General features: G+C 43.7%; 1 protein-coding gene across 1 annotated transcript in view; it reads right to left on the bottom strand.

Moving 5' to 3' along the window:
- The window catches only part of LOC149792884 (uncharacterized), a 126,286-nt gene that overhangs the window by 34,648 nt on the left and 74,152 nt on the right, over window positions 1–17,486 (bottom strand). The gene's annotated exons all lie outside the window — the stretch shown is intronic.

Raw genomic sequence — 17,486 nt, 5'->3', positions numbered from 1 at the left:
TTTCATAAGTACATGGTGGTTTTAATAACAATATCTAAAACGATAAACGTGCACTGCGGTATTAACAATAATATCCAAACAAATCAGTAGATTGCGGTATTGACAATATTATCCAAACAAATCAGTAGATTGCGGTATTGACAATAAAATCCAAACAAATCAGTAGATTGCGGTATTGACAATAACATCCAAACAAATCAGTAGATTGCGGTATTGACAATAATATCCAAACAAATCAGTAGATTGCGGTATTGACAATAATATCCAAACAAATCAGTAGATTGCGGTATTGACAATAATATCCAAATGATTATTCAGATAGCAAAATAGCATTCCCGTAGGATGCTATCTTTCAACGCCATTGTTACTACAGTACATTTAGTTTCACCGCTACAAAATGTACATTCACACCAGTTTTTAACCAATAAATGATACATGAAAGCTAAAAAATGACACATGCAAGCCAATAAATGATACATGCAAGCCAATAAATGATACATGCAAACCAATAAATGATACATGCAAGATTAAACATCTCTTGGCTCCTCTAAAATACTGCCATTCCTGAGTATTGCCATCCATCAGCCAGAAGATCTGGACAATGTTGTTATCTTCAGCATAGGTCGTCATTCTTCTGCCACCAAATTATTACAAGGTCAAATAACATAAACGCCGCTGTCAAATAATGACTTCTTAAAACTGTAATCTTGTTTAGCATACATTAGATAACCTCGCAAATACCATAATTCTGAGAGTCCCAGACTGTCTTGTATGAGTAGTAAGGGGGGATGCATTAGCGTCAATGGGAATTAGCATTACAGAGACCCCTGGGACAGATTAGCGTCAAGGGAAATTTAACATGGAGAAAAATCGTGGGACAGATTAGCGTCAAGGGAAATTTAACATGGAGAAAAATCGTGGGACGGTTTAGCGTCAAAGGAATTTAAACAGGGTGGGACTTTATAGCGTCAAGGGAAATTGAACATGGGATTTATTTTTTAAATTTTTTTAAATTTAAATTTAAATTTAAATTTAAATTTAAATTTTTTAAAAAAAGGGGTAGGCAATTGAAAGGCTATCTCTTTTCGAGAAATATGGCTGGCCCTGAAAAGGGCCTTTGGGTTTTCTTCTTCTTCTTCTAATTTCTTCTTTTCATCCACCAAGTTCTTATTTTATCTCCTACACTCTTCTTCTCTTTCTTTTTTTTCTTCTCCTCCTCTTCTTTCTTCTTCTCTTCCTCCTCTTCTTTCTTCCTCTTTTCATTTACTTCTTCTTTTTCAATTTTTTCATTCCATGCTCTCATCCTTATCCTTTCCTCTTCATCCTCATTCTCCTCCTTTATTTCTTTCAACAGATCACTGATGATTACCTTCATTTTTCGTAAATTGTTTATCTCCATCTTCACTCGATGGGGACTATATGAGTAGTGATCCTCGTTTAGGTTAACCAACATTTGCTCAAACATTCCTAAATTGTCCATGACGTTTTGCAATTTTTCCATTTTGTTAAGGTGGTTCGAAGCCATCTTCTATTTTATTCTTTGCAGAATGGTTTGAACGACGAATACTGTGGGTTCTTATACAAAAAGCGCGGACGTGAAGGAAAACATCCCCCAAGACATAAAAATTGATCTTACCTAGATCATGACCGAACAACGTGCGGACGTGAAGGAAAACATCCCCCTACTTTCTCATTTCATATAATACAACCCTAACTATACTCTTCACATACGCTAAGAAACCCATAATCTACTATTCACACAAACATACCTCAGCTCTTACAAACACAAACACACAAACACACAAACACTTACCCTCACATTTTTTTAGAAAGAGTTAGTGTTTATATTCACACTACTCTACCTACACACATTGGCAAATTAATAGTTATTTCTTTTCTAGAGTATTAGGTAGCCCTTAAAAGGGCTGTTTTTTTTTTCAACTCCAGATGCACCTATCTAATGGTTGCACCTTCCAGGCCTGGCGCCACACACACATCTTTGACTCCAGTCTCTTTTTACTTTTTGTCTTGAGAGTGCAGAGGCGGGATGATTCGCTTCAGCACCCCAATCCTCTGTCTCGGGAATATTGTGAGACATCCTCTCTCCTATTTTCTTTTCCTCTTCTTCCCTCTCTCTTCTCTCCTCCTCTTCCTTCTTTATTCTTGCTTCTTCTACGAGAGCCTCCGCTGATAGTTCGTTTACTATGCGCCTGGTATATTCCAGGTGCATCTGGAGTTCTAGCAGCTTCACAATCCTTGTATTCATTCTCTTGCTGTTAACAGGTCGACGATGTGACCCAACTGACGAATAGTTTTTAATTTATAGTGAAGGCGCGGACGTGAAGGAAAACATCCCCCTAAAAACATAAAATTCATCTTGCATAGATCATGACCAAAAAAAAAAAACAACGCGCCGACCTAAAAGAAACACTCACTCACTTTTTTATGCTACCCATCACTATTTTAAAATTTTTTATAAATCACTTCAATAGACTATTTACATACGCAAAGCAATCCAATCTAACCCCAATTATACACCTCAAACACCAAAAAATACATTATTTTAATCTACTATTGACCTAAACTTACGTGAACTGTTACTAACACTAACACACAAACACATACACTCTCACTATCAATAAAGAGTTAGTGTTTATTTTCACACTACTCTACCTACACACATTGGCAAATCGATCGTTATTTCTTTTCTAGAGTATTGGGTAGCCCTGAAAAGGGCTGTTTTTTTTTTTTGCTTGCTATGTCATTCTTTTTTAGTTTCTAAGAATGCGATGTCCTCTGAGGATAGACTTTCTGGCAATAGGTCTGCTTCTTCGGAAAGAGAAGAAGAACTCTTTGGTGTCGATACGGCAATCGACAAAGCCTCTGTCAGCTTCAGGTTGCTGCTGCTGCTGTTGTTGTTGTTGTTGTTGTTGCTGCTGTTGCTGCTGTCTCTGAAGTCTGTACTTCTCTGTCCATTCTTCTTTTTCCCTGTTCATTTCTTCTCTGAAGAGCTCTTCTATCAGGTCTTCAGTGATTTTTAACATTCTCACATTCTCTATTTCTTCTGGCTTCGGTATCAGACTGTGTCTGACCCTATGCAAATTCACGTAGGCTTCGTTGAGCTTGGCTAGTTTGGAACACATCTTCTTAGGAGGATGAGTCGACAATGGATGGTTAGACTGGAAACAACCCCGGTTCTTAAAGTCAAAGCGCGGACGTGAAGGAAAACATCCCCCACACGGTTTTCGAGCCGCAACGTTCAATGAGTGTCATGAGAGGAATAGTAAGAAATGAAAGAGCATCAATCCAACATTCTTATAGCTAAACAAAAGACAAAGGCATTTTTTTCAAAACACAACATTTTTTTATTCAAAAATCACTTAACACTAAACAACAACTCTAACATTTTTAACAATAATCCAACACTATAACATCAAACAATCTTTTCAAATCACAAACATTTTTTTCTTCAAATACAATTTACCGTGAACAGGGCTGACAACGTTGTGAATGAAATTGTGATTTCCACTTTTGGAAATCATTAGGCCATTGATGGACGCTACGTTTCCTAGCTTGAGACAAAAGATAAGCATAATGGTCACAAAACCATCGATTTACTTTCACATCGTTTCTAGTAGAAGAACGAGGATCAAAATGAGTCACTAAATGTTCTAAGGAATAGCCCAGGCTGCGATGATGCAGAAAATACACACAGTACTGTCCACACACCAAGGAATCTGTGCCTTGTAATTTCACATTATTGAATCGGGTAGTCTGAGCATTTCTTCTCATAAAGTCAATGGTATCGTCTTCCAAAGGGGGCAATCCGTACGAATCGAAATATTCCACACATCCTTCTTGAGGAAAGTAGACGGCTACCCAGTGGGTTCCTGGGAGATGACTGTCGTCCGTGTTGATCACATAAGCTTGATGGTCTTTAGGTTTGCGATGAGGAAGTTCATCTTTAGCACAGACGACAGGATTCCAAGAAGCCGTATACGAACTGTGGTTCAAAAGGTAATAAAGTTCCCAGGTATCCATTTGTGTGTTTTTTTCTTCACAGGTAATAATAAGTCGTCAATTCGATCCTGACTTTTTGCTTGAAAATGTCTGACGAATAAACGGTTATTCGTTCTGTTTCCTCACTCTGATTCAGGAGAGCTTCGATACGATGGATCTCTTGAGTGGTTAATGGTGGACAAGAATGTTTACGCAAGTCTTTATACCACTGGTGCAACACGTCTTTGTCCGAGATGAGACTCCAAGCTTCGTCCAGATACTCGTCCAATTTTTCTTCTTGACTCAACATTAGGCATTTATCGTGTTGAATTTGACTGGGATGATCGTTTTGACATCCATAGCAATTTTTCTTGATCAATTCCGTCATTTTTTCGACCAAGTGTTTGGCAAAACAGGAGACTAAATGGGCTTCTTGTTCTGGCCATCTTGACTTCATCATGATCACTTCTTCTTCCACAGTCTCCTTACATTCCATGTCCAAATTTTCTCCACTAGGTAAAGAGGGATAACAGTCTTCCATGGCTTCTAATAGTCTAGAATGACTTCTCTCAAACTGTTGATTTCTATCGTATTGTCAAATTCTGCATACAGGATGACGTTCAACGTTGGATCAGCAGGGTCTCGGTTTGCAAACTGAATTTCCACACGAATCTGGCCTGATTTTATAGGGTGGAAATGTCCCTCGTCGCTGCCTTGGTCTGGAGTGAAATCGAAAGTCCACAAAGCATAGCCTCCTGCATAATCGTCGTACGTAATCCCGTGACTGGTGTTGGTCCCTAACTGTCCCGTGGCTTCGTACAGGGACAAGTACGATCTCAAGTAATTGTTCTGGGCAAAGTTAGGCTCGAAAGGTCGGGTACACAAGGTCTTGCCGTCGCGACTGACTTCGATTTTGGACACGCTAGAGTGTCGAAACTCAAAAGGATTTTCGTTGTGAAGTCCATTGAAAGCTGAATTCCTGACGATACCAACGATCAAACGCTTGGGTAACTGTCCTTGGAACAGATGATCTTCGATCATGGATCGCTGTCCAACAGGAATGGTGAACGTTTTCACTTCCACACGTCGTATGGGATACTTGGCGGTCGTTCTGCTCAACGTCTGACTGATGTCGTTTCCCACTTTAGGTAACACTTCCACACGGCGTACGTAAAGTCTGGCTTCTTGGATAACAGTTTTGTATTCGTTGGCATGGGCCATCAAATGGAAAGCGGCAGTGCTACGATTCAGTCTCAGGCGAATATCAACTCCGTTCAGTAAATACTTTTCTTGTAACCACATGTCCAAATGCAAACGATCCATCAGTTCTAAACTACGTCCTTGCAGAATTTTAGTTCTACGTGTTTTAAACCCCACATTGTGAGGATTGTCATCTTCTGTCAGGGCTGTGTCGCTAAACGTGCCTACACCTGCCGTGTCAGGTTTCCATACCACGCAAGCATCCAGATGAGTATTCTTGGCTTCTTTTCCGTACGTCAAGAGATTTTCCAAGTAGGCACGATATGGGTAAGTATCCATGCTGCTGCTGACCAGTTTGTTATTCAAGTACAAGTCCACTTCGCTGAACAAGGAATGCATGAAATTGTTGACGGGCGCTACCCTATCATTGGCTCCAGGATTGGTGTTGTCAGTTTTGATCACTTTGACTTTCAAATACAGGTAACTGCTATTCAGATCGATGTAATCTTCGGGTTGTCCTTTGATTTCGAACTCGATGAGAGCGGAATCCGTCAAAGAGGAGACGGGATGAAATTCCACCCACTGGGATTCTTGCATCGTCATCATGGTGGGGGGCATGGCAAACATATCCAGTTCCGTCTTGGAACAAGCACATGACTCTCGGTGCATCATTTTTTTCTGTGTCTCAATAATCGAAAACGTCTAAGTCTCGAACGGTTCTTCTTTTATTGGCTTTTCTCGCTTGAAGTCTGGTGAAAGGGTGTTTTCTTCGTCGTCTCTTTCTGCCTTGTCCTTGATGAATGCCTGACTCGGTAGCGTGCAGGGCATTTATAGGTGTGTCTCGTCGGCCTAAAATGTCTTTACCCGTTTGCAGCAGGACATTTTTGCCTGCCCTCATGAAGGCTTCTTTAGGGTTTTGTTTGTCGATGATGACATTTTGGAGAAATTCTTTGCCTTGCGTCAGTGCCGCATCTTTCAAGGCGTGCAATCGGCGTGTCACCATCGGTTTCAACACCGGGGCCACCGAACGAAAGGCCGATTTTAACATGTCTCCTAAACCGTGTCCTCGCTGTCGTGCAACCCCTCGGTACACTGGATACATGACTTACTTACGAATCGTGAGAGAACAGTTTTCGAAAATGGAGTTTCACCGTGACTTTTCCTTTGGTAAATGGAATATTTTGTCCCAGATCTCCTTTTATAGTAATGTTGACCGTGTCCAAATACGACTTGCTGACTGGCAAATAGTGAGGATGGACAAATTCGCGGTGGACGTGGTAAGTGTTTCCACCTTCCTCGTCAGCGTTCGCGGAAGAATCCACTTTGAAAGGAATGACACGCAGTAACGGTACGGAGGTGTGTCCCACCACGTTATACTCCACCACATCGGAATACACAAACATCAAATTCAGTCCTTGGTTCAGTTCTACTGGGGTACGAAATAACTTGCTAAAAGACTCGTTGTCGTAAACGATGGGTAATTCGTTGTTCTGGAGTATGGTCATTCTCATGTTCATGTCTCCGCCCAACATGTCAAACAATTCAGGACAAAATAAAATGGACATGATTTTACTCCGCTCAAATTTCATCGAGAAGCGACGAGCTACTTTGTGGTACTCCATGGTGACATTTTTGTTGACATGCTCCAAAGCTTTCCCAAACACGCCATTAAACTTGGCAGCTATGGTGTTGACCAAATGTTGACCACTAAAATAATAACCTGGGGGAATGAAAAGGTGGTAGGTCCACTTTTGAGTTTTCTCATTATAGGTTTTATTGTCATATATGACTTTCTTATTCAACTCCTGTTGCAATAGCTCGTCATGAACTTCCACATGAAAAAAATTTTGATTGGGAAGGACATTGAGGACTTGGGTTGGGTGAATGATTTCCACTAAAGCCACTTCCCAATGGGCTTCGTGATCTAAGGGGATGGCCTGAGGTAATTTGGCCGTGTAACAGCACAACGTGTTGTGGGGAAACACCTCCATGGAACTGTCACTGGTTAAGGTTAAGTAAAATTGGTTTTGGTGACTCATAATTCCAGAGTTCTGTGGCTTTCCGAGGGGTTACTGGACGTCAGAGGCGTGTCTCCGTCCAAAATGAGGTTCTGATTGTGGTTGGAGTGGTGACTGACACTGGCACTGGACACAAGGTTCCCGTGGTTCCCGTTGGAAGAGAATTTCAGGGAGGGATTAGGAAGCAGGTAACCGATGCAACTGCTCAATAAAATGGTCCACAATTGTTTGTCTCCTTGTTGCAAACTCAAATTGGCGATGGCTGCCCCGATGACACAATACACCACGAAGATTTGGCAGAAAAAGACGATTTGCGTTTTAGGCACACGTTCTCCACACCACACCCACAAGGGTTGTTTTTGTAAATCTTGCACAGAAGAACTAGGTGAAGAAGGAGTGGTCGACGTAGCTGCGTCTGCTGTGTGAAAGGGCATGATGGTCACTTCTTCTTTTTATAGTCGATGACTTGCGAAGCGTCGATCCAAGAATCGAAACTGGGTGGATATCCTTTCCAACGTACTTTGACTTCTTTGACACATCGTTTGCCCACTTTACGGGTTCTGCGTTCGAGAATGCTTTCGATGTCGTACACGTCGTCTTCTTTTTTGGTGACACGTTGTAACTCGGGCAAATAAAACGTTCCTTTGAGCACTTCTCCGTTCATGTCTTCCAATTTATAGACGACAGGATGACGGCCATGCACTCGTCCAGTGACGCGAAACAATTCGGTCGTCCAGTTAGGTAAGTAACCTTTGTCGAAAGTGCGTTTGGTTTTGCCAATGCGCACCCAATCTCCTACGGCCAACTCTCCACTTTTCTTGGGGACAGCCCTCGTCGGGGACGTACCAAACAGGCGCTCGAACACCAGCACTTCGTTCTCGGGAGTCACGTCTTGCGGGGCACGTCCGATGCTTCGATGGTAAGATTGGTTGTACGCTTGCACCAGGTGCGGTAAGATGTCGATGTACTTCAGAGTGTGGTGATGCGTAAAATATTTCCACATGCGTTCTTTCAAAGTGCGTTGAAAACGTTCCACGATGCTGGCTTTGGTTTCGGGATTCTCGGTGGTAAAAAAATGAATGTCACGTTTCTTTAATTCTTTTTGGAAAGCTTGGTTCAGAAATTCGGTGCCTTTGTCCGTTTGCCATCGAAGAGGGTGACGACCGCTTTGTTTCAACACTCGTTGCAGGGCTCGCACTAACTCGCTGGTCGATTTGGAAGTCAAGGGCACGACCCAGGCAAATTTGGAAAAGACGTCGATGACACAAAACAAATATTTGTAGCCACGATTGTAGCTGGCCAAATGAGAGACATCGGCTAAATCGGCTTGCCATTGATGATCGATGCCTTCTACTCGGGTGCGACTTCTGGCAAACTTGCGTCGAATGGGTTTGTGCAAAGTGTAGGTAGCTTGTTCTTGTAACCATCGTTGCACTTGAGGTAAACGGAGACTTTTCAGTCGAGTTTTGGCAGCACGATACAATTTTTGAACTCCTGCGTAACCTGCACGATGGGAAGGATCGTAGTAAATGCTGGCTAACACTTTTTCCATTTTTTTATTTTTTGTGTTGGTTGGTGTGTTAATAAGTCACCCACTCTTCAGTGATGCTATTTTGGGTGGGACGGAAGGGTGGTTTAGAAACGGATTTACGTGTCCGATGGGCTACGGGAGTAGAAGTCGAAGGTAGTGCTGGAGGTGGAGTTGGCAATGGAATGGCTTTGGTATTCTTTTCTTTTTTCACTTCTGGTTTCCCTTCTTTCTTTTTCACTTCTGTCGAAGGAGGAGTGGACATCATCTTTTTAACCCAAGCTTTCATTTCTTCTCGTTGGGGTGTGGGGGACGGGGTCAACAAGGATGCTGCAATCTTACTCGAAATGGGAGCTGCTGACGGTGTTTGAAACACTTCTCGCATCTCTTCTTCCTCAGGTCTTCGTGGGGTAGCATCTCTGGTGACCCCTGGGGATGGTAGTAGTGGTGGTGGTGGTGGTAATGATGATGGTGCTGGACTTTTCATTAAGGTCTTAAAATCTTTCAGAGTGGGTAGAGCTGTTTCGTCTAAAGCTTTCTGGTGAAAGAGTTGCAGTCGTTGCAAGAGTTGACCGTACTTTTGCGATTTTTCTGTTTCGGACAAATCTTGGCGATCCATCAAAGACTGCAATTGGTGTTGTAACTGGGACATTTCGCTCAAATTGGGATTGGGAGGTAAATGCGGGGTGCGTTGTTCTTGCCACCGATGGTATTCCATCCATCGTTTGTAAGGCACTAAAGCTAGTTTTCGTCCTTCCATGGGGTTGTCAGGGGTCGATTCTGAGATCTTGGGACTTCCGAGGGCCTTTTTATCTTGCTCCCACCAGACCTCCCAACATGGTTCCCAAGACTCCTTTCAGTATGGGGCCTAACAAGAGAGGCAAAATGCCTCCACGTTGCACTAACATCTTCTTCTTTTGACGAATGGGAATTTTCTTTCGAACCATTTGGCGAAGAACGTGACGATGTTTGCTTAAGCATTGTTTCTGGTGTTTGGACAAAGGGATCGTGCCTTTCAAAACGTTCAAACAACATTCGCACACGGTATCGATGACCTCTTTGGAGGCCGTTTGAATGAGTTTTTTTCGTAGGGGTGGAGAACCTTTGGACAGGACAAATAACATGTCCCCATGTTTGGCTAAACGTGGTGGCAGTCCTTTCCTTTTCTTTCCTTGGGGTTTTCTGGAGGGTGACATCTTTGAGTCTTTAGGAGCACCAAAAAACACTGATACCCTACTCGGTCACAAGCCTTTTTTATACTGGAACGCGTCGCCACTGATTGTCTTTACGGCGTATCAGTTTGAGGACAGGCATGACACGTCGTGCAGGGGTACGCAACGTACTAAATCGAGCCAGTTCTTGCTTGGACAAATCCAGTAAACTTTGTAATATGCCCGATCTTTCATGGACTTTGATTTTGGGAGAAGGTACTTTGTGAGCAGCAGCCACTACCGCTAAATTGGAGGGTCCTGCTACAGGGGAAGTTCTTTTGGGGGTCATCAACGGAGAAGTTCTTGGTGTGATTAACGCCTCCAAGTACTCTTCAGTTCCTGGTGTCATCAACGGAGAAGTGGACAAACGTGAGGATGCCGGAGACGCAGTCACTGCCGTGGCAGGTCGTGGTTTGCGAGTGTAAGGTTGTGTCCTGGCCGCAGTGCCTCTCTTGCGACTAGTTTTCTTCTGTGGACTTTTCTTTTTCTGGGGACTTTTTTCTGTTTCTTTTTCTGGGGGCTTCTTTTCTTTTTCCGGGGTGGTGTCTGGTCAGAGGAGGGTCCCGCCACTGGAGAAGTTTTTCTCCTTGGGGACCTGGTCTTTTTCTTTTTCTTCTTTGGGCTTCGTTGGACTTTTCTCTTGGGTATAACTTTGGGGGCATTAGGATCCCATCTTAAGAGTGAGCGAATGATGACCCCTCCTAGAGTACCGCTCCCTCCAGGTTTCAAAATGATTTGTTTCTTGGTTTGAGTGTCGATGCGGGGATCGGCCAGTTGGACCAAAGCGACTTTGTTTCGATCGAAAAAGCGTTTGGTTTGATGAGGAATCTGAATGATTCCTTGGAGTATTTGACGTGCCGTCACCGTGAACCATCGTAAGACTTCTTTGAGACTAGTTTCTAAGACACGAGCTCGTGTTTGTGGATCTTTTTTTCGACTGATGCCATACAAGGCACGAATCAATTTGACGGGAAGATGCGACTGAAGGGACGTCATGTTCACACTGTGTGAGACAGACGAAAAAGGGTCTGAGGTTTTTATAGATTTTTTTATGGGGAGTGAAATGAAGTCGAGGACGGAGACGTGTACAGGACAGGCTCTCCGGCTTGGCACCAGTGGTGAAACAAGTGGGTACGAAATCGCAAATCCTCGGGGGTCGTAGGTTTCAAATCGACGCGTAAATAGGCGTGTGGCGTTTGAGTGGCATCGTCGTACGCCTGAGTCAGCCAAGGCGTTCCTAACTGTTTCGCTAAGACTTGCACTTGCGATTTATCTCGAGGGCTTTTAAACAAGACCACGTAATGCGCATTGAGACTGATGGTGCGATGGGCTTTACTTTGTTGAAACAAATTTTGGGTGATGTAAACGACACTGGCATTACGGTGATGCCCTTTGCGCGTGAACCAGTTTAATTTCTTCTTCGTCTTCTCCTAACATGTCGTCGAAAATGACCAAATGGGTCTGACGGTAGTCAGAGACGATGCCGTCGTCTTCTTTAGGAATGCCTTCCACAAACACGATGGAATCGCCTTGACTTTCTCGCAAGAGGCTGTACGTCGATTGCCACTCTTTGTAACACCACACGATCCGTTGAGGGAGTCGATCGATCAAATGATGTTTATGTTCGATCAAACGTTTGACGAATTCGGTTTTGCCTGAACCGCTAGGTCCAGCAATGAGCATGTTAAAGGGATGGCGAAGATACAAAGCCTCCCAACTGGCACGATCTAAGTGTTCGTCGATGACTTTGACAGTAGAGGAAGAGGGAGCAGAGACAGCAGAGGTAGCCATGGTGTGAGAAATGTCACTTGTGACACGAAAACAAACAAGACAAGAGTTTATATACTTTTTCAGAACACGTTTATTGAATGTTTTTTTTCAAACATGAATACGAAAGACAAAAATACATAAAAGCCAAAGGCTTAAGTACAAGAATAAAAGGCACATGATAACCATGAACGTGGAATAAACACAAGTGTCTGTACAACATGTTTTGGATAATGTTCTAACCAGTTCTATAGTAGGGGGTAAGGTCACACAAGTGTCCTCCCGACAGAGTCTTTCAGGCCTGTCCACGACAGTCCTGTCCTGGCTGACGGGTTCTTCTGGCACCGTCACTAACACGGGTTGAAAAGTAACTTTTTTCCTTGAACAACTCTCGTGCATACTGGGCCACCTCTTGGGTCCAAGCCTCAAAACCCCATTCTTTCCAGGCACGGACATCTGTCCAATGGGGATGTAAGTCACAAGCTACACACACATCGTCATACACGTCCTGGGTAGCTAAAAGTTGACGAATCTTTTTTTCCTGTTGAGGTCGAGAAGTATCCAGATGAAAACGCAAGGCTTTGAGCAAAAGGAGTTTTTCGTGACCATTTAAGGCCATTGAGTTGGTAAGTACTGATCGTAAAGAGTCCACAAAGAATCGGCTGGTAAACGAAATCCCAGAAAACAAGTCACTAAGACACACACCACTTGTCGTCCCAAATTGAATGGATACAGTTCTTGTAATAATCGATGGTAATGATCCACGGTTTGAATATGGTCATTGAGTTCCTTCCACGGAATCTGTTCAATGACATGTGACATAAGCCGTGGCATGGCAGCCTGTTTTTATATTCTCTTTTTTTCGGATGCAATACACGTACTTTCTAGCCAGAGATCTTCGTTCTCCAGTAGGGAATCTAAATCTTGCATACTGTAACCGAAACGTCAGAGTTCGTTTAGAAGTTTCCTCTTCCGCTAAGTAGATTCCACGTAACAAATGTTGGTAATCCTTTAACTTGCCTTCCTCAATACGTTGCACTAGGTGAATCTCGAAGTAACCATAATTATGAACATGTCGATCATTAGCGACCTCAAAGTTTTGAACAATGTCTGACCATTGAAACAATTTCTGACGAATCAGTTCTCTTATACCATTCAGGTACCAGTGGTTAAAGATCTGGTGACGTAACGGATGCAATTGTTCTTTACGTTTCACTTGTATTTTGCCCAGCTCTCGGTAAATCCTTTCTCTCAATTCCACAGGCAAAGCACGAATGTTCTCTTGTAAAGTACTCATGAATAGGTCAGTCCGTACAATTCACAAAAGTAATCCACATAGTGAGTAATTTCTGACCACTGCCATTCAGGGTAACGTCCAAGAATGTCACTGAACTCTTTTGATGTAAACGGTCTAAAGCGATATAATAGGATGAATGCACCCTTGACCCAAAGAAATCTAACACACTGGTTGACTTTTTTTACTTTCCTCTTATGAATTTCTCGACACAAAAGTTCTACAGTGACCCATTGAGATTTCACTCTGGCAAACCCCTGCCAAACTTCCTTGTAAATCTTCTCTTACAGTTCTTTAGGTAATGATTCAATATCGTTTTTGAAATGAAGTTTAAATACTGGTCTCGGTGATGTCAAACATTTGACTCCTAGCCAATCTGGTTCTTCTTCGTCAACGACATGGTAAGTTACTTTAATGTCTCGGTCCCACTAAGGGTAAGTAATGACAATTCGGTGACCATCGAGCATGTCTTACGTAGGCCGAATCTTGCGGTTCCCAGTGGTGAAGTGACACACCGCAACTGAAGCACTTGACTTTATCTCCTTCGCCCAAGTAGAAAAATCCGGCTCTGGCTAATTCTTCGGGGGTCGGTCCTCCCAGATACTTAGGCCATTTTCCTTTGAACGATTGAAGACGATTTTCAAAGTCGCAGTATTCCGACAAACGCACAGGGAACGAATATTCGTCTTTCACAGGTTCGTTTCGATGAGGGTTGGGTGACAAGAACAGAAGTTTGCTCAGGGCTGGATGACATCCGTAGGGGGGTAGACGTGAAGGTGAACATTCCCCTTTAAAACGAAACCCAGTAAAATGTCCAAGAGGACGAGCGGCATCGCTTTCGCATCCCTCAGGTTTGACACGCACAGCATCACTTTCCATGATAGGGGTAGGGACACTAAAGTTCCCATGATGCTTTACGGCATCGCTCAGGTCACAAGGTACAGCATCGTACCCATCGCAAGGCTCACAATCGCATTCCACTTCCGAAGCCTCACACTTGAATTGTGCCTTTCTAAACAACTTGTTCTGTGTTTCTCTGAAAGTATTCATCTTGTTCGCTCGGTCTTGGTAGTCACAATGAACTATCGATCTTGACCATAGCCCCCTTTTTATACTAGTCGCAATGCAGTCTCCAGCTTGTACATCTTTCCTTTTTTACGTTTTTTATGTCTTGTTTCGGAAGGTACCGTCTCTAATGTACCGTCAACATTGTACCGTAGTGTGATGGGTGGAAAGGCCATAGAAAGGTAAGGACAGTGCGGAGACCATCGAGTATGTTCCAGAATAGCTGAATCTTTATAGATACATAGATCCATTCGTAACTTCAGTCCGCAAGCGAAACACTGTACCTCATATCCCAATCCTGACTCAGGTCCCAAGTAGACAAATCCTGTTCTAGCTAAAACATGCGAAGAAGGTAATCCTTCCCTATCCGTAGGCCATTTCTGAAACGTGTCCAATCGATGGGCACAATCACAATAGTCAGGTAAGAAGACTGGAAAATGGTAGGGTTTGAACTTGGAGTTCTCATTGGGTTTCTCACTCGATTCTTGCTGTGGCGAAGTCATCCTTCTGGTGGGTGGCTATCCTCTTACAACCAATGTTTTATACCAACGTGTCCATACGGTAAGGTAAAATGATTGGGAAGTCGAACTCGCTTCTGGTACACGATTTGATAAACTTTTTCCAAGGGTCGACTGACGATGTGGTGAGTGGGTAAACGTACAATCTTGTTCGGTTGGTAAGTGGTCACTTTAAAGTTTCCATCCTCTCCCGATTGCAAGGCGTCTTTCAATACCCCAAAGTTGACCACTCGACTGGTACGATGATTCAGAGTCAGTCCTTTCACTTTGCACGTCGTGTGCACTTCTCCTTGTTTGTCCCGGTATTCGTAGCCGTAATTTTTGGGACCACCACTGACGAAACTTAGAATCTTGTCGTCGGGATGCTCGTCTGTCCAGGCTCCTAAACGGTCTCCTTCGATGTCAGGGTGCTGTTGAATCGGGTGATGGATGTAAATGCAACTGTCCGTGTCAAAGTACAGGACGCGTTCTTCTAACAGTTCTAAAGCTTCGTACAATTTTAAGCGAGCATGAGCTGTCACGTAAGCCGCAATGATGACATTTCCAAAGGGTCGTCTTGTACAAAGTCCAGATCTTCTTCGTAATTGACCAAGATCAAATCCTCTCGAACGACGTCCACGTGTTTCATGTATTTGGTTTTGTCGTGAATCATCTGGAAGTAGCGGGAAGGTTCTGTCAAATATTCCGTCTTGGGTAAACACGGTCGTTGTGCCATTTTACCCCACAAGCAATTTAACATCACTTTGGCAAACGATCGCCTGCCTTCGTTTTTCTCGATGTGGTCTAAAGTGATGCCTTCTTGTTCGTAGTATTTCTCTTTGAATTGTCTTTGGTCTTCGGGAGTGTGACACCAGGAAGGATAGCCGCTGGCTTCTTGCTTCAGTTTCAAAAAGGCATCCACGTAGTCAGCGAAAATGCCTTTCTGAGTAGGGTCACTCTTGTGGTATTGTTTTGTCTTAGGAAAGTGGCAAATTTCGTACACTTCTAACAGTTGGTATCCCATGTCCAGAGCTTTGAACAATTCTACGCTGACCCAGGTTCCCGTCAAGGCACGTTCTTCCTGAGTGTGCTGACAAGGTTGGTCTTGGTTGCACGTTTCGGCACAAGTACGGCACAAGGGAAACATCAGTTTCCCTTGACAATGGTGAGGTAAGACGGGATGGTATAGGTTCGTGGGAGGCAAAACTTTGCACTTGATCAAGCCTTCGTATTGTCGAATGTTTTTCAGATCGATGTGTTCCGTCAGCAATTGCGGGTGCCCTACAGGAAAGCGACAATATTTGCACACGTAGGGATACAACGAACACACGTCCAAGTATTTGATTTCTTCTCCTTTCTCTTCGTCGGCTTGGTACAGCAAACAGGTGGCATTGGTCCTTCCTCCGTACAAACTATCCCTCGGGTTCAGCGGGTCCATGAACTGGTAACTTTCCACGAGGCGTTTAAACTCGGGATCGGTTTTCATACGGTGATCGTACTCGTGTTCCCACATTTCCACCACTTGGTATCCTTGCTGTTCCAACTTTAGGCGCCGCTGACAAGTGTCCTGGTACAAGTCTTCCATGGTCCGTTGTAAAAACTGATTTTTAGTGTCACGGTCAGGGTAACAGACGGGACATCCGTGAAATAAGCAACCGTTAAACTCGTACACGATCTTGGGGTTTTCTAAGTCCCAGCCATCGACCGAATACGTTCCGATGGTCTTTTCACCCCCTCCGTTGCGGGCATGCTGAATCCATTTGTCTTCCTTGTCGCACAAGTAATGTAACCAACGTAGGGCTTTGACCGAGTATTGACGCTTGACATAGTGGGTCGTTTGAGGACTGATGACAGCCACGGTGTTTTCAGGCATGAATCGTTGGCGGTACACTAAGGAACACGCTTTGGCAATGGTGCAAGCTTCTTTCAAAGGATCGACCCCTCCGTGTTCCATGAACAGTTTTCGAAATTTTCCACAGCAACGTCGTAAAATGTCCACGTCGGAACGACAATACTTTAACATTTCTTCCTGAAAGTCGAATGGGTCCGAGGCGTGAGCCTGGTACCAAGTGTAGAAAGCTTCTCGTTGTTCGGTACGCATGTTGTCGGGGTCGTAATAGTGAGCCTCGGGCAAATGGGGTAGAACGGCGTGTTGATTGGCTTCCGTATTGAAAAAGTGTGGAAAGTACCCTTAAGCCATTTCTGTCATTCCAAACGTTTTAGGCATTCGACTCAAAGGCATGGCCAAGTAACTCATCGAATCTTTAAACTGTACTTGTCCCACTTGCATGAAAATGATTTTGGCTCCGTTCAAAGTCACTTTAGGACGTTCGGTGCCATGTTCCGTATAGTATCTCAAAAGAAACTGTCCATCGTATCCGGAGAAATTGTGAGCCATCACTGTGGCATGACGATGACATTCTCCGTAACGTTCGATGTCCTCTTGGCTCCACGTCTTGTCGATGGGGTCTAAGACCCATTGGGCAAAATCGGCTAACGTGTTCTGTCCCCGAAAGATTTTTTCACGCCCTCCGGGAATCTTGCTGCAGTGAGGGCAATGACTGAAGATAGGTTCTTGAATGCACTTCTCGCACGCTCGATGAGCCACGCAAAAATTAGGAATGTGAATGCCGGTCTCTTGCATGCATTCGAAATCGAAAAAGATGAAATTGCCTTTCTTCTTGTGACCGTCCTCTTTCTCTGGTGGGGGTTGGTATTTTTGCACGTAGCATTGGTGTTCAAAGTCCACGATGTGGTGACAAATGTGACATTTTTTCTTTCCTCGACATACGTGTGCCTTGGCCTTATTGGTACGCATGACTTGTTCACACGTAGGGAACAATCTCAGGAGTTGACAAGCACATTTCTTCTGTGAACCTTGTGTTTTCAGATGTTGTTGGTAACAGG

This window comes from Sinohyriopsis cumingii, chromosome 8, assembly GCF_028554795.1.
Source record: "Sinohyriopsis cumingii isolate HCF-2022 chromosome 8, ASM2855479v2, whole genome shotgun sequence".
In the NCBI taxonomy this organism is placed as follows: Eukaryota; Metazoa; Mollusca; class Bivalvia; order Unionida; family Unionidae; genus Sinohyriopsis; species Sinohyriopsis cumingii.
Note: the sequence above shows the minus strand (reverse complement) of the source record. Positions and strands in the feature narration are given on the sequence as shown.